The 15,536-nt window shown below is 44.6% G+C and overlaps 1 protein-coding gene across 12 annotated transcripts in view; it reads left to right on the top strand.

The window, feature by feature from the left end:
* nlgn1 (neuroligin 1) overlaps window positions 1–15,536 on the top strand; it is a 342,392-nt gene that overhangs the window by 227,757 nt on the left and 99,099 nt on the right. The window lies entirely within an intron of this gene.

Genomic DNA, 15,536 nt, shown 5'->3' with positions numbered 1-15,536 from the left:
GAGTTTCCAATCGACCTGCCTTGCATGTTTTTGGAATGAGGGAGGAAACCGGAGTACCCAGTCCTACAGAATGAGGATGGAGGAACAGCTGCAGAAGAAAAATGCCAGGAATGTCTGGGGGGGCCTGAAGACCATCTCAGGCCACGGACAACCCAAGATCCAGAAGGGGGGACCTTCAGTGGGCAAATGAGTTGAAACTATTTTTCAATAGGTTCTGTCAGGACCGCTTTCCAGCGGGGGGGCTGGAAAGCGGTGAATGTGGATCCTTAAAACGCTGACAAGGGAAAATCGGGGTTGTACAAAGGTTTATTGTGACCGACAGGTATCAATCCAACATCCAATGAGGCAAGGTAACTTGCAATCGAGTATAATATTAAATAGGGTGTCTATAATTACGGTCGTCGGAGACGGTAACGAAAAACGCTGGAGGAGCAATCTCACACCAGGAAATCAAAACGAGAAACAGAAAACGCTTGCAACGCAAGGAGACCGAAAACGACAATGGCTTGCCACCAAAGGGCAAGGTGAATGCAAATACGAAAACGAGAACAAAAGGCGAGCCGAGAGTAGCTGGAAGCAAAGGTAACAAAACTCACAAAATACAACACACGGAATCAACGTGGCGAGAACTATAGCGAGGGCACATGAACAAGAGCAACGTGGGATCAGAGCTACGTGGGTCAATAATCCGACGCGGACGTGTGGCTTAAGTAGTCGGTAATCAGAGCTTCATTGAGCGCAGCTTTGTGGCTCGTGAGCGCAGCTGTGTGGCTCGTGAGCGCGTCTCGCCGCCGGCACACGCCCACTCAGCTGTAACGAGAGCAGACGGATCGTGACAGGTTCGATCAGATGCCTGCCCCCGGTCAGTCTCTCCTGCTGCAGCCCCCACCAACCCCTCCTCAGTGTGGATGATGCCATCATCTACCTGCTCCACACTTCACTGTCCCACCTGGAGAAGGCGGGGAGCACTGTGAAGATCATGTTCTTTGATTTATCCAGGGCTTTCAACATCATCCAGCCCACCCTATTGGGAGACAAGCTAGAGCAGGCGGGAGTGGCCCGCCACCTCATCACATGCATCCACGACTACCTCACAAACCGGCCACAGTACATGAGAACACCGGACTGTGTGTGTCTGACATGCTCCTCTGCAGCACATGGGCGCCGCAGGGAACTGTTCTGGCTCCCTTTCTGTTCACCCTCTACACCTCGGACTACAAATACAAATACCTGTCACCTGTCGAAGTTCTTTGATGGCTGTGATTGTTGGCATCATCACTGACAGAGACAATCGGGAGTACAGAGAACTTACTCAGGTTGATTTTTTTTTCATTTCTTCAGACAAACTGAGGTTCTTTTTTTTACCTCTACTAGTTTCGACGTGACACTGCCGTCTTCTTCTGGACCTTTAAGAAAAAAAAGTCCTGAGGATCCAATCACATCCAGGTAGCATCAAACTTACTCAGTGTTTTGTGGACTGCTGTCAATGGAACCGCCTCCAAATCAACGCGGGGAAATACAAAGAGCTGGTGGTGGATTTCTGCAGGCGTCGGCACGCTCCACCTGCACCAGTGATAAAGATAAAGATAAAGATGTCCTTTATTAGTCCCACAATGGGGAGATTTGAGGTGTTACAGCAGCAAAGATATAGATCACACAGTGTCTGTGGCGTAATGTAGCCGTTAATGTATAACATAAGCAGCAGACATTCATAAGAAGCATGCAAATATACACAGTATAAACGTATATAAGTGTTAGGAAACACTCCTAATGCCTGTCCATTATATAGAGGGGGAAATGCTGTAATGATAAAAACTACTGAAATTATAGAAAAGTACTGCAATGATAGAAAAGTACTGCAATAATAGAAAATACTGCAATGATAAAAGTACTGTAGTGGTAAAAAGTACTGCAATGATAGGAAATACTGCAATGATAAAAGTACTGTAATGATAAAAGTACTGTAATAGTGAACGTACTGCAATGGTAGAAATACTGCAGTGATAAAAGTATTGTAATAACAATACTGTAATGGTAAACAAAATACATCATTGGTCAATATTTAAGTACACCATTGGCTGAAAGTACAGTAGTAGTGTATATTGCATCCTAAGACTGAATATCCAGGGAACAGACGTTGAAACGGTCACAACTTACATGTACCTGGGTGCTCACTTGAACAATAAACTGGACTGGATTGACAGCACAGATGCTATCTATAAGAAGGGTCAGAGCAGACTCTTTCTACTTAGGAGGCTGAGGTCCTTTGGCGTTCAGGGGACACTCCTCAAGAACTTCTATGACTCGGTGGTTGCATTGGTCATTTTCTATGGAGTGGTCTCCTGGGCAGGCGGCATCTCGGGCCGGGACAAAAGGAGGCTGGACAAACTGGTGAGGGGGGCCAGCTCTGTCCTGCGCTGCTCCCTGGACTCTGTGGACTCAGTGGCCTGCATGAAGATGATGGTGAAACTGTCATCAATGCTGGACAACCAAGCCCACCCTCTCAATGACACTCTTTCAGCACTTCACAGCTCCTTCAGTTTCGTGTGTATGTAATGTGAAATACCGCGTACAAGCCACGATTACGTAAGCGTGATGTCAAATTCCGCGTACGAAAACATGTTTTGTACATACCAAAATGTGTTTCGCATGTACAGAAACTTCTTTCTCCTCTACACGTACAAAACGCTGATTTACGCTTGCGATGCAGACGTGATAAATGTGCCACAATAATTAACCAATTAGCAGTCGGACACTTGGGCTAATTCTGACTGGCTGTTTACTGTCCAATCGCATTTTACAACAGTACGACGTCCGGGATGACTTGAACATTAACAGTCGATAGAGGGGTCTACTGCATTCTAACACGCTATTCTTATTGTTTGTAATAATTGAAAATTTTTTTTTTTTCCGTATATCATTGTTTGGTTCAATGATATTGTCCCTTTAGTTCTACATGCTTCTGTAAACGTTTTTGGTGTGTTTTTTTTGTTTTTTTTTGTAATCAAACATCACCTGTACATGTTGGAATGGGTGATTGCGGGCCAAATTTACTGACATGTTTTTGTGTAACAAGAGGAACACATACAAAATCAAAACTTAAATAAGGAACTAACGGAGATCAGCAAATCAAAGGTTGAGTAATTGCTGTCTGACGGTTTTCAATGATATTAGGCTACTGGACAAGATATGGGAGTCTCATGTTATCTCAAGGGCAGTGCGAGATTTTCTCTTTGACGTGAGAATATCTGTGAATGAATGTAATAGTAGCTGGTTTTACATGGAGTTCGGGAGGGTGAGGGCTTTGGATACCCTTCCACGCTGTTTTGGCTTGTTAGAATCAGAATCAGAATGATGTGGGTGAGGGGGAGGGCTTTGTATACTTGTGCATGCTGCTTTGGCTTGTTAAAATCAGAATCTGAATGATGTGGGGGAGGGGGAGGGCTTTGTATACCCGTCCACGCTGTTTTGAATTGTTAGGTAATGCCAGTCTTCGCTCCATTTGCGATGGTCCTAACCGCTCAATAACATGCTGTTTTTTTAAGTCTTGTTTTTATTTCAGCGCAACAGCACGGTTAACAAACAGACATGTAGTCATTCGCTTCAATTGACAAGCCTGCACTTTCTAACGCGTGCAAAAAAACACTGGGCGAGTGACAGTCACGTGTTTATGTCCTCCAAAACAAATGTGTATATACGTAAGCATTGTATTTACAGCAATTATTATTGTTGTTTGTATTTATCAACATAACCATGATTGTAATGCTGGTTTTTATATTCAATTTTATTTTTATTCACATCAAAACTTTTTTTCGAGTTTTTTTTAATTTATTTATTAAATTTTAAAGTCTGGTGCATTATCACCAAACACAAATATAACTATTTGCCTGTTGTGATTACAGTACATCAATGCAAATGCATAGATAGGGTCAAATTCCTACCGAGCGACGCATTTGATGTGATACTGACTTGAGCCATGTGCGCCTGGAAGATGAAGATGACCCAAACGCCACACGGTTTGGCCTTTGCAAGATTTGTTCGTCTTCCACAAGTACATAAAAGAACAAAATAAGTCAAATCTCCACGGTTGCTCGAATCATGGGAGAAAGAAATGTTAATACTGAATCTATACAGTGAATGAAAAAAAAGAGTGAACAGGCTTGTACTGCTCTTCTCGTTCGACCATTACAGCAGCAACATTTTTTTTTTTTTACCTGAGAACAGAAAGTCGGCCCCAGAGCCAAACTGAGTTTGACATGCCTGATTTAGGTCCATTCGAGCATGAACAAACAGAGGGGGAAAGTTGGCTTTATTCAGTTGTTCAAAGTTAGGTGTAATAAAAATTCCCAAGTAAGTGAAACATTCTGGGTTCCTATTAAAGGGGAAAGATTCCACAGGCACTTTCTCCAAGATGCCCAATGGCATGGCAACTGACCGGAGCTGCTTTTTCAATTTGTTGTATTCCTTTCTCTTGCGAGCCACGGTAGCAGTAAAATCCGGGAAAAACATCACCGTTGAGCTGCCGTGCTTCACAACGCAGTTCTGCTGTGCCTAATTATCCAAGTAAAACAGGTCAACATGTTCCGTACACAATCAGTAAAAATTGCTGTCCTCATGAAAAACTAATTCAAAATGAGCTTTGACACCACCTTTTCTTTTGAATATTTTTTTAACTTGAGAAAAATGAGTTTGTGACTGCCCTGCCAGTAACTTAAATCTGGGTTGGAAAGGAGTCAGGGCCATTGGGATTTGGTAGATTATTTCACCCATCTGGGCTTTGTGTGTTCCTTTAAATAATGTTTGTGCAACCGCATTTAAGCACTCCTTCGCAACTTCCCCATCACTGAATGTTTTTTTTATGTTTACCCAAAATCCATCATACTTTTAGTGGACATTCGTTTGCATGCCGCAAAAAAGGGCGGTGCCTTGTTTCGTAGTGGCGCTTCAAAATGTTGCGACGGTTTCGGAGCATATGATGCACACTGGTTTTGAATCGGCTGCAGCCAGAACGAAACTAAATTTCTCCGTCCATTCATTGAAAACAACACGCATCGACCTTGCTAACCTTTTAGCAAGGCATACTGTGTCATGATCTGTGTCGGTCATGTCAGTGTTTTTATTTTCTTCACCTTCCTGCCATGTGCTCCTTTGTTTAATTGGTCAGCTGAGTGGGGCGTTCCCTTCAGTACTCGTTCCACACCAGCCACGCACCTGTTGCCCGTTAGCCTCACACACCTGATTCCCATCTGCTCCCCTAATGACTGGACTATTTAAACACCTCACTCCGACAACCCATTGTCGGTGCATTTCTCCCGCCATGCCCTTCATTCCCGACATCGCTGCTCCATTAAGGACTGTCACGGCCGCTTTCCGATCTCGTTCTTGCTCTCGTTCACGTTCATGTCCCTCAGTATTTGTTCCTCGTCCTTGATCCAGTTTAGTCACGTTTTAGTTTGCCTTTGTTATTTTTTGCACCCTGCCATGTTGTTTGTCTTTGTTTGAGTCAATAAATTTCCTTTAAGTTACCCCTTTTCCCGGCTTCCTCGCATTTTGGGTCCACCCCCTTCCCGCCTACCGGCGAACCCTGACATACTGTCAGCCGCACTCTCTTCCGGTATGCTGCGCAATTGGCAGTGGATCGTAAACAAAAGATTTGATTGGCTCAAATCAGTGACGCCTTTTCCATATTAACTAGAATTGCAGCGCCAACGTTTGCGAATGCGCCCTGAAAAAAAATCATCAAAGATTGGTCATGGGTCCGGATCCGGACCGCGGTCCGCCATTTGGTGATGCCTGATCTGCACGTAGTGCCTCCACCTTTGTCTTCCGGATCCACTGCTTCCTCCCTGTCCCGATCCTCCGCTCCGCCTCGTCCAGCCGTTTTCCATGGCTTTGTATTGCGTTGCAGTGTTTTTTTTTTAACAATTCCAAAATGTGCAAACTTCTCAGCCATTACTCATTTCTCATTAGTTGTCACTTCACGTACCATTTCATGTAAAGCTGCTCGGAAATCCAGGTCACTTCCATCATGTTCAATGCTGGTTGCAGCCCGAGCAACATTAGCTACATTAGCATATTCCGCGGCCATGCTAGCTTGTTCTCAAAAAGTGTCCGTTTTTCTATTTTCCGGTCGAGCCTCTTTCCGTAACAAATAGGTATTAATGCTCATCATAACAACCTCAGACAGAATGGATTATCCGCTTGCAGTAGGGATAAATGCAAGAATCAGTGAATCATATTCATCAGCTCTCCCGGGATAGACCTCTCTTCATGCTGCAACGTTTTTAGAAATAATAACAATAATAATACAAATGCAGGAATTAGAATCACTGCAAATTACAAATTACTGCAACATGAGTGAGTGAGCATTTTTTTAACTCACTCCATCTGTGGCTTTGGGAATCGTTGTGGTATACAGAGGGAAAAGATGGACAAGTATGATTGTTGTGGAGGCTATGTCGATAGCGGTGTGGGTCAGTCTTGACTGTTAATCGGGTGGTTCAGATTTTTTATCTTACCGGAGCTGGGGGCGCCGGCCAGAGCGCCACTTCGCGGCCGGGATGTTTGGAAGGGCAAATGGTGCAGGATGGCGGAATAAGGAGGAGGCAGGTGGCTGCTTTAAGCAATTTATCCAACAGTTTGGCAATTAAGATCCAAATTCACAACAGTGTCCATTAAAGTGTGTCCCTATGGTTTGGTTTCCTGCCGTGGAGGCCACTAGGTGAAACGTCGAGTGGTTGGATGAGTCTTGTGTGTTTGGGTGTCCGTGGTTATGGATATATGTCAAACAGGGCTGGCAATAAGGATTATATATGGCCTGGAGATGTGTATGTGTGGTCTCTAAAACAGGGAGAAATAAACCAAAATAAGCAACTACACTTAGAAAGTTAAATATGCTTATCCATTTGACATCAAGCAGGTAAACAAGCCGAAATAACATACGCGAGCATACAACGTAGCGCCAGCTAATGCTAACCGCATTCACTCGTTGGTAGCAGGAGGAAGTCTTAAGCTTCGCCGTCAGAAGAAAGATAAACACTGAAAGGCAACGTAACTCACCTCTCATGGACGCACACTCGAGATTGGCACATATACAGCTCAGAGGAAACCACACGGATCGAATCACGAACGTCTATCGGCGGCACACTTTAACTTCGCCGTAACTGCTCCGACTGGTCGCACTCTCGCCCTGTCCCGCTCTCTCTCTCTCTCTCGCTCGACCGCGGCGCCAAAGCGATGAAGGACCGCGCCTAGCTGCCCGAACACCGCCTGCATAAAAATAAGGAAATATGAGTCTTTTGTACAATGATTATGAAACATTTGACTTTATATAAATACATTATATTCACTCAATCTTGCAGCCTGAGTCAACCTAGACATTGTTGCAACTTTAGTAGGAGAAACGCAAACGGTGCGCTCCTGTTGTATCACAAGACAGACATGAAGCCAAGTGTTTCCCTTTGTTTTCAATGACTACCAATCTGTGAATTAAAAAAAAAGTTGTGTAATAAATTTCCCTTATTATATTGTTGACTAAATGTAAATATACTAATCAGAAACCTATTTTTTGTATGTTTGTAAATGAAGTCAAGCAATATCTATGAAAAATCCAGGAAGTTCAGGGAGAATGAGGCTTGGATCGGGCAAGGGGAACATTTCACAATTACAAATTAGGCCGAACTCTGGTCAATATTTTTAAAATACAATACAATACAACTTTATTTATATAGCGCATTTCACGATAGCTGGTGCTATAACACAGCAGTTATGGTATAAATTGTTTATAACAAATGCCGCTGCCTTTTCACACCTTTCTCCTGGGGGTAATACATGTTAACAAAACAATAGCTCGGATGCCCCAACACACCCCTCCCTTTCTGGTGGGTTGGTCAAATGACCAGCTATGGCAGTGCTGGGTAGGTGAAAAACACTGGTAGTCTGAGTGCGAAAATGTTAGTTATACATATTTGCCCTTGATGTGTAAAACACATACTTTTATTTTAAAGACATTACCATTTAAATTAATGTGCCATAACATTCGTTTGGCTAACACATTTGTGTCCCAAAGTAAATGTACCTAGAAAAAGAAAAAGGGATCCTGCTCAATTTTTGCTCCAGATCCTCAAAATAATCCCAGCAATATGCAGAGAAAGTCATTTGATGGAGGTTGGGATTCATCGTTCTGTGACTGAGGGTGTTCCGTTTTCCCCACGGAAAGGGTTGACCACAGTGATTTTTGGAAATTACTCAAGAAACTCTTCCACTGTTACTCTTTTTATTTGTTTATTTTCAGAGCAGCAGTGGCAGCATCAGCAGTAGCAGTAGGTAATAACCTAAACAATGTTAAATGCACAGGGTTAGTTTCAATTCAAAATAACTGTTTTCAATTTGTAGTTAATTTAAATCTAGTTATTGCATTCAAGTTACTGTGAAGTGTAACGTTAAATATTTTTCTAAATGTTTTTTGTACAACGTAACTTTAGTTTCGTTATGAAGCAGCGTAGTTCGTAACAGGAAATGACGTCATAAAATCGGATGTAACGTACGCGGAAGCAGAAAGTAAAATAACAGATCGTCAATAAGAGAGAAATGTGATGATCTTGAAGTCCATTCGAGCACAATCCGCATACATCTTATGCCTTTGGTAGCATCGTGGGTACGTACAAGTTTGTGTTATTAACAATGTACAATTCTGTGGCGCTTTTATGTTAAAAGATGTTAATTCGGCAACGTGTATAAAAGCGCTAAGATTCATGCTAGCATTCGCTAATTGCGTTAGCACAATGTCTCGTTACTATGGCAGTTAATGTAATGTTAGTGTCAGGTTTAAATGCCCTGACGCCGTTTGGGAGAGCTTAGTTTACTGCAAAACTTACTGAAATTAAAAGGTGGAGGAAGCAAGCATGGATGTTCATTTTTTACCGGCCAGCCGGGAGAGAGGTAGACAGAGCAGACGTGCGTCTTGCTCCCTTCAGCTCCGCTCACCCTCAGTATCCTACGAACCGCCTGAGGTCAGAAGGAGAAAATAAGGACAAGTAGCCATGTCTAAGACACATTCACATGCTTCGTCTGTGCACTCTCGTGCCTCATCAACATCCTCTGCAGCAGCTAAAGCGAGAGCAAAAGCAGAAGCTGCAAAAGCACGTCTTTACTATGCTGAGAAGGAAATTAACCTGAAACTAGAAAAGGCTAAATTGGAAGCATCTATGCAAATGCTTGAATACAAGAAAGAAACTGCAGCAGCCGTTGCGGAAGCAGAAGCCCTGGAAGCTGCCGTTGTTGTTGTTGTTGTTGTTGAGTCACTCGAGTCGCCTGAGGATGTTCCTCAGAAGCGCTAGACTCGCTTGTGGGAGGCGCCTTAGTTCTTCGAAAGAGAACCCCATCTGGCGATGGTATCGTGCTGACTGGAATGCAGGGCACCGCAGCCATAGATGCTCGGCCGATTCTTCTTCCTCACCGCAGATACGGCACCGATCATCTTCGCTTTTCCCCGTCAAATGTTGCCATCTTCGGAGGGCAGGATGGTGACCGGACCGGAATCGGATAAGATCGACGAGGTCTTTCTTTGGCAGTTGGGACTCTTCCTCCGGATTGGGGCGGGAAGAGGTGAGGGAAATGAAGCGGGGGTGTGTAGATGGAGGGGGTTTGCAGCTCCTGCGGATAATGGCGTGCCGGGTTTGTGGGTCCAGCGGGGTGGCAGGTTGGGGGAGGGCAGAGCCAAGTTTGGCCTGCTCGTCTGCAAGATCGTTGCCCGAGAGGTTGCAGTGTCCCGGGACCCAGATCAGCCGAATGCTCTTGGAGGAGGGGAAGGCCGCAATTGAGGTGTTGAGGGAAAGGAGGGATGGGTCAGACAGGTTAGGGTGTGAGAGAGCTTGAAGGAGTGACTTGCAGTCTGTGATGATGGAGGCTGAGAACCAGTCGTCGTTCTGCTCAAGCCAAGAGATGGCCGCGATCAGGGCAGTCTTCTCTGCCTGAAAAGAGCTGCTAAAGGTTCCAGTAGGCGCGTGCCAGGAGTGGATCACTGTGTTGCCTCTAAAGACGACCACTCCGGCTCCTCCGTTCTCCGTACCGTTGAGGGTGGAGCCATCAGTGAAGATCTGCAGGTCTGTTGGGCCCTCAGCCGCAATTGTTTCCTCTGCAGAGGCGAGTTGTTGGGCGGGGGATGTGGACTTTAGGATGGGGGTGAAGTGGATAGATGGCGGTGGGGGCAGTGGCCACGGAATATTAGGGTTATGTACATGATCCGGGTCCGCTGGAGTGAGGTTTAGAGAGGATAGAATAGGAGTGGTAGTGTTCCTCCAGTCATCTCTTTTAAGGCGTGACGACTGGAGGAACACTACCACTCCTATTCTATCCTCTCTAAACCTCACTCCAGCTGCCGTTGAAACCATGAGCGAACAACTCAGTCATATGCTAGTGTTAGATTCTACTCCCTTTACAGCCACGCAACGCACTCAGGAGTATGTTGCCGAACAAACCAAAGCTTTGGAAACAGAATACCAGCCAAATGAAGAGGATGTTTCATTAACGCCACACAATATTTCCCAACATGTTCAACCTTGTAAGGATGAATACCTTTGTGAGCCCCAACAAGTGAAGTTTGAAAACATTCTGCACTGCCACACCAGTTCAGCACTCACAACGACCAAAATTGTGCATCGCCCCTATCCTATCCCTTGTCTCCTAATTCCAATCACAACTCCAACGCAAATGAATGTGTGAGATACCTTGCACGTCGTGAATTGGTGTCTAGCGTCTTACTTCAGTTTAATGACAAGCCACAGAATTACAGAGCATGGAAACGCTCATTCTGATTTCTGATTCTGATTTCACTTGGCAACCAGTTGTTTAAATTTAACAGCAAGTGAGGAAATCGATCTTCTTCTTAAATGGCTTGGGTGAGGAGTCAAAAGGGCATGCCGAACAAATAAGAGCAAGTCATGTCAATAATCCAGAGGTAGGCCTAGACATGTTATGGACAAGACTCGAACGAATTTATGGTTCAACGGAAGCAATTGAAGATGCTCTCTTCAAACGCATTGACACCTTTCCAAAGATAGGGAATCAGGAACATGCCATGTTAACAAAGTTAAGTGATCTTCTAATGGAACTACTCTCGGCTAAGGATGAAGGAGTCTTACCTGATCTGTCCTTTCTCGACACAGCAAGAGGAGTTAACCCAATAGCGCAGAAGCTTCCCTTTCGTGAAGTGGGCTTCAGTTGGTGCATTGTATAAACGACGAGAGAATGTGCATTATCCACCATTCAGTTTATTTGTAGATTTCGTCCATCAAGAAGCAAGCATTACTAATGATCCAAGCTTCAGCTTTCGCACTCAGACAGACGATGTACCTAAGGCTGAAAAAGCAACATGGCAGACAAAAAAGCATCCGGGAATCTCAGCTTGCAAAACAGAGATAAAACTCAATATGGATTCTGACTTGACAGAATCTCCAACAAAGGCAGAGTATACAGACAAAATGTGGCCTATTCATGGGAAACCACACCCTTTGCACAAATGTCGTGCGTTTCGAGAACGGCCAATCGAAGATCGCAAAACGTTTTTGAGAGAAAACAATGTTTGCTTCAGATGTTGTTCGTCAACACACATCGCCAAAAACTGTAAAGTTCAGTTTCAGTGTTTTGAGTGCAAAAGTGAGAGACATTGCACGGCCCTACATCCAGAGCCCGCATCATGGATGGAAGTGGAGGTCCCTGCTCTAGAGCATGGCGGGGAGGAAATCAAAACCTTGCCTGAATCGGATATCACAACAAAATGCACCAAAGTCTGCGGTGGAGACCTCATAGACCGATCTTGTTCGAAAATTTGTCTTGTGAAGGTGTATCGAGCTGGTCACAGAGAGAAGGCGGTGAAAGTCTATGCAATTTTGGATGAGCAGAGCAAAAGGTCACACAGCCGTTCGCAGTTCTTTGATGTGTTTTCTGACAAAAGTCCAAATGTTCCATACACACTGAAAACGTGTGCGGTAGTAAAAGTAGTAGTAGGGAGGCGGGCAAATGGATATGAATTAGAATCCCTGGATGGAACACTCAGAATTCCACTACCCAGCCTTACGGAATGTAACGACATTCCGAACAACAGAGATGAAATTCCAACTCCAGGTGTCGCTCTTCATCACGCACGTTAATAGCCGATGGCTCATCTCATTCCAGAAATGGATCCAAATGCCCAAATCATGCTTCTTTTGGGTCGAGACATCATCAGAGTACACAAGGTACGCAAACAAGTTAATGACTCACACAACGAACCGTATGCACAGAAGTTAGACCTTGGTTGGGTTGTAGTAGGCAATGTGTGCCTTGGCAGCATCCACAGGCCGTTGACAATCAGCTCTTTATTTACAAACACCACAGAGCTACAACAGCCATCCATCTTTAACCCATGTCCGAATGTGTTCCATGTGAAAGAAAGGTACAACGCCATTCAAGTGACAAACCACCTCACAACATGTTCTGGAGAAGAATGTACCTACGATAATGACCATCTTGGATGTAATGTGTTCCAGAGAACCAAAGAGGACAACCAAGTTGCTCCCTCAATTCAGGATGCTTCATTCATGAAAATAACGAACGATGGACTTCAGAAAGATTCCGACAACAATTGGGTAGCTCCATTACCCTTTAAGAGCCCACGCCAACGGCTTCCCAACAACAGGCCCCAGGCACTAAAACGTCTCATGTCTCTTGTGCGAAACCTTGAGAAGAAGCCCGAGATGAGAGAACACTTCTTCAGTTTTATGGATGACATTTTCAAAAACGGCCATGCTGAGTTAGCAACCCCTCTCGATGAGAAAGAGGAACAATGGTATTTGCCAATATTCTGTGTATACCATCCCAAAAAGCCCAAGAAAATTAGAGTTGTATTCGATTCTAGTGCCCAATTCAATGGCGTGTCCCTCAACGATGTGCTCTTGACTGGACCGGACTTGAACAACAAGTTGCTAGGTGTCTTGATCCGCTTCAGGAAAGAAGCTGTTGCAGTCACGGCAGACATAGAACAGATGTTCTATTCTTTTTTGGTCAGAAAAGAGGACAGGAATTTTTTGAGATTCTTATGGTTATGTGACAATGATTTCAGCAAAGATATAGTGGGCTACCGCATGACAGTCCCCGCCTTCAGGAATAGCCCCTCACCTGCGGTGGCCATTCAAGGTCTCCACCAAAAAGCAATGAGTTCTATATTGACCCTGAAGTAAAACGCTTTGTGATGAAAGACTTCTACGTGGATGATGGGTTGAAGTCTCTGTCTACAGTTCCTCGGGCCTACACTAAACTTTCACCATTGGCAGCTGTCCACAGAGAGTTATGTCTTCTCTGATGCCTCAATAAAAGCAATTGCTGCGGGAGCCTACCTCAAAATCACAGACAGTGCTGGAAATAATCATATTGGCTTCATTATGGGAAAGGCCAAGCTGTCCCCCCGCCCAGAACACACAATTCCCAGACTAGAACTTTGTGCGGCAGTACTCGCTGTAGAGTTAGCTGAGTTGGTCTCAGCTGAACTTGATCTAGAACTTGATACCACAAGATTTTACACAGATAGCAAAGTAGTTTTAGGCTACATTTGCAACGAAACGCGACGTTTCTATGTTTATGCAAATTACAGGGTCTCGCGCATTCGAAAATCCTCCAGTCCACGTCAATGGCACTACGTACCAACAACCCAGAACCCTCCAGATTATGCAACACGCTCAGTTGCTGCTGACCATTTAAACGACACAAACTGGCTGAGTGGGCCGAACTTTCTGTCCGAACCGGAGCAAGAAGTTATGAAGGTGCCTTTGATCTTGTGGACCCAAGTTCAGATCCAGACCTTCGTCCTTCAGTGTCGACCATAGTCACTGCTGCCACATCTAAGAAACTTGGTTCACAGAGGTATTCCAAGTTTTCGTCATGGAAGTCACTCATTCGTGCCATTATGCACTTAAAACACATAATCCGCTGTTTCAATTCCTTCACAACAAACAACTCATGCAAGGGCTGGCATTTGTGCAAGACAGAGATCACTGTTGCTGAATTCAACCAAGCGTTAGTAGTGATCATTCAAACAGTGCAAGAAGAAGTCTACAGTGAAGAAATTAGAATTAGAATTAGAATTAGAATTAGAAATCCCTTTATTGTCATTGTACTCAGAGTTGGAGGACGTCTTCATCATTCGAGTCTGGACGAAAGAGAGAATACTCCATTGATCATTCCAGGTAATCACCACATCGCAACCTTGATCATCAGAAAATACCATGAAGTTGTTCACCATCATGGTCGTTACTTTACGGAAGGGGCTGTCCATTCAGCTGGCTTTTGGATAATTGGTGGCAAGAGAAGAGTGAGCAGTATCATCTACAACTGCGTGCCATGCAGACGTCTCAGGGCTCCAACTAGCAGTCAAAAAATGTCCAACCTCCCAGCAGATCGTCTTTCCACAGACCCTCCCTTCACAAATGTTGGACTGGATGTTTTTGGCTCCTGGAGTGTCTATTCTCGCCGGACAAGAGGAGGCTTTCTACAAAACAAACGTTGGGCTGTGATTTTTACATGTATGAGCATAAGAGCCGTCCATATTGAAGTCATTGAGTCCCTCGACACATCCAGTTTTATTAATGCTTTAAGACGTTTCCTGGCTGCTAAAGGACCGGTCAAGAGTATCCGCTCTGATAGAGGGACTAATTTTGTGAGTGCATGCAAGGACCTAAAGATACCTACAAACATTGACCTCAACAGCGTCAAGTCCTACCTTTCAGACCAAGCATGTTCTTGGACTTTCAACCCTTCAGATGCTTCCCATTTCAGAGGAGCATGGGAAAGAATGATTGGGATCGCCAGGGAGATACTAGACTCTATGTTCCTTCAGTTGAAAGACAAACTTTCCCTTGAAGTCTTGGTAACCTTTATGGCAGAAGTATCAGCTATCGTTAATGCTTGTTCCCTTGACAACTGACCCAGACGAGTCATTCATATTTAACCCGGCTACTCTTCTAACTCAAAAGGGGTTCCCTCTCCCAGCTCCTGCAGGAGAATTCGGGCCTGCTGACCTCTACAAGCGCCAGTGGAGGCATGTCCAGCATTTGTCCAACACCTTCTGGGACAGGTGGCGGAAACAGTTTCTTCCAACCCTGCAAGCACGAACAAAGTGGCAATGTCCACGCAAGAACATTCAGCCTAAGTCCATCGTCCTCTTTAAGGACCCCCGAGTACAAAGGAACGAATGGCCACTTGGTCTGGTAACAAAGACTTTTCCAAGCAAAGATGGTCGGGTTCGTCAAGTCGAAGTGATGGTGATCAAGCCTGGAGGAGAGACATTGTTTGTGAGACCAGTCACAGAACTGGTGTTGCTTGTTCCCCCAGATGTGTAGGCAATGGACAAGTGGGTGGCATGGAATCATGCCAGGCAGGGAGTGTTCTGTTTTCAATTTGTAGTTAATTTAAATGTAGTTATTGCATTCAAGTTACTGTGAAGTGTAACGTTAAATATTTTTCCAAATGTTTTTTGTACAACGTAACTTTAGTTTCGTTATGAA

Source organism: Idiotropiscis lumnitzeri, chromosome 13 (genome assembly GCF_059441095.1).
Source record: "Idiotropiscis lumnitzeri isolate Australia: NSW breed Sydney's pygmy pipehorse chromosome 13, RoL_Ilum_1.0, whole genome shotgun sequence".
NCBI lineage: Eukaryota > Metazoa > Chordata > Actinopteri > Syngnathiformes > Syngnathidae > Idiotropiscis > Idiotropiscis lumnitzeri.
Note: the sequence above shows the minus strand (reverse complement) of the source record. Positions and strands in the feature narration are given on the sequence as shown.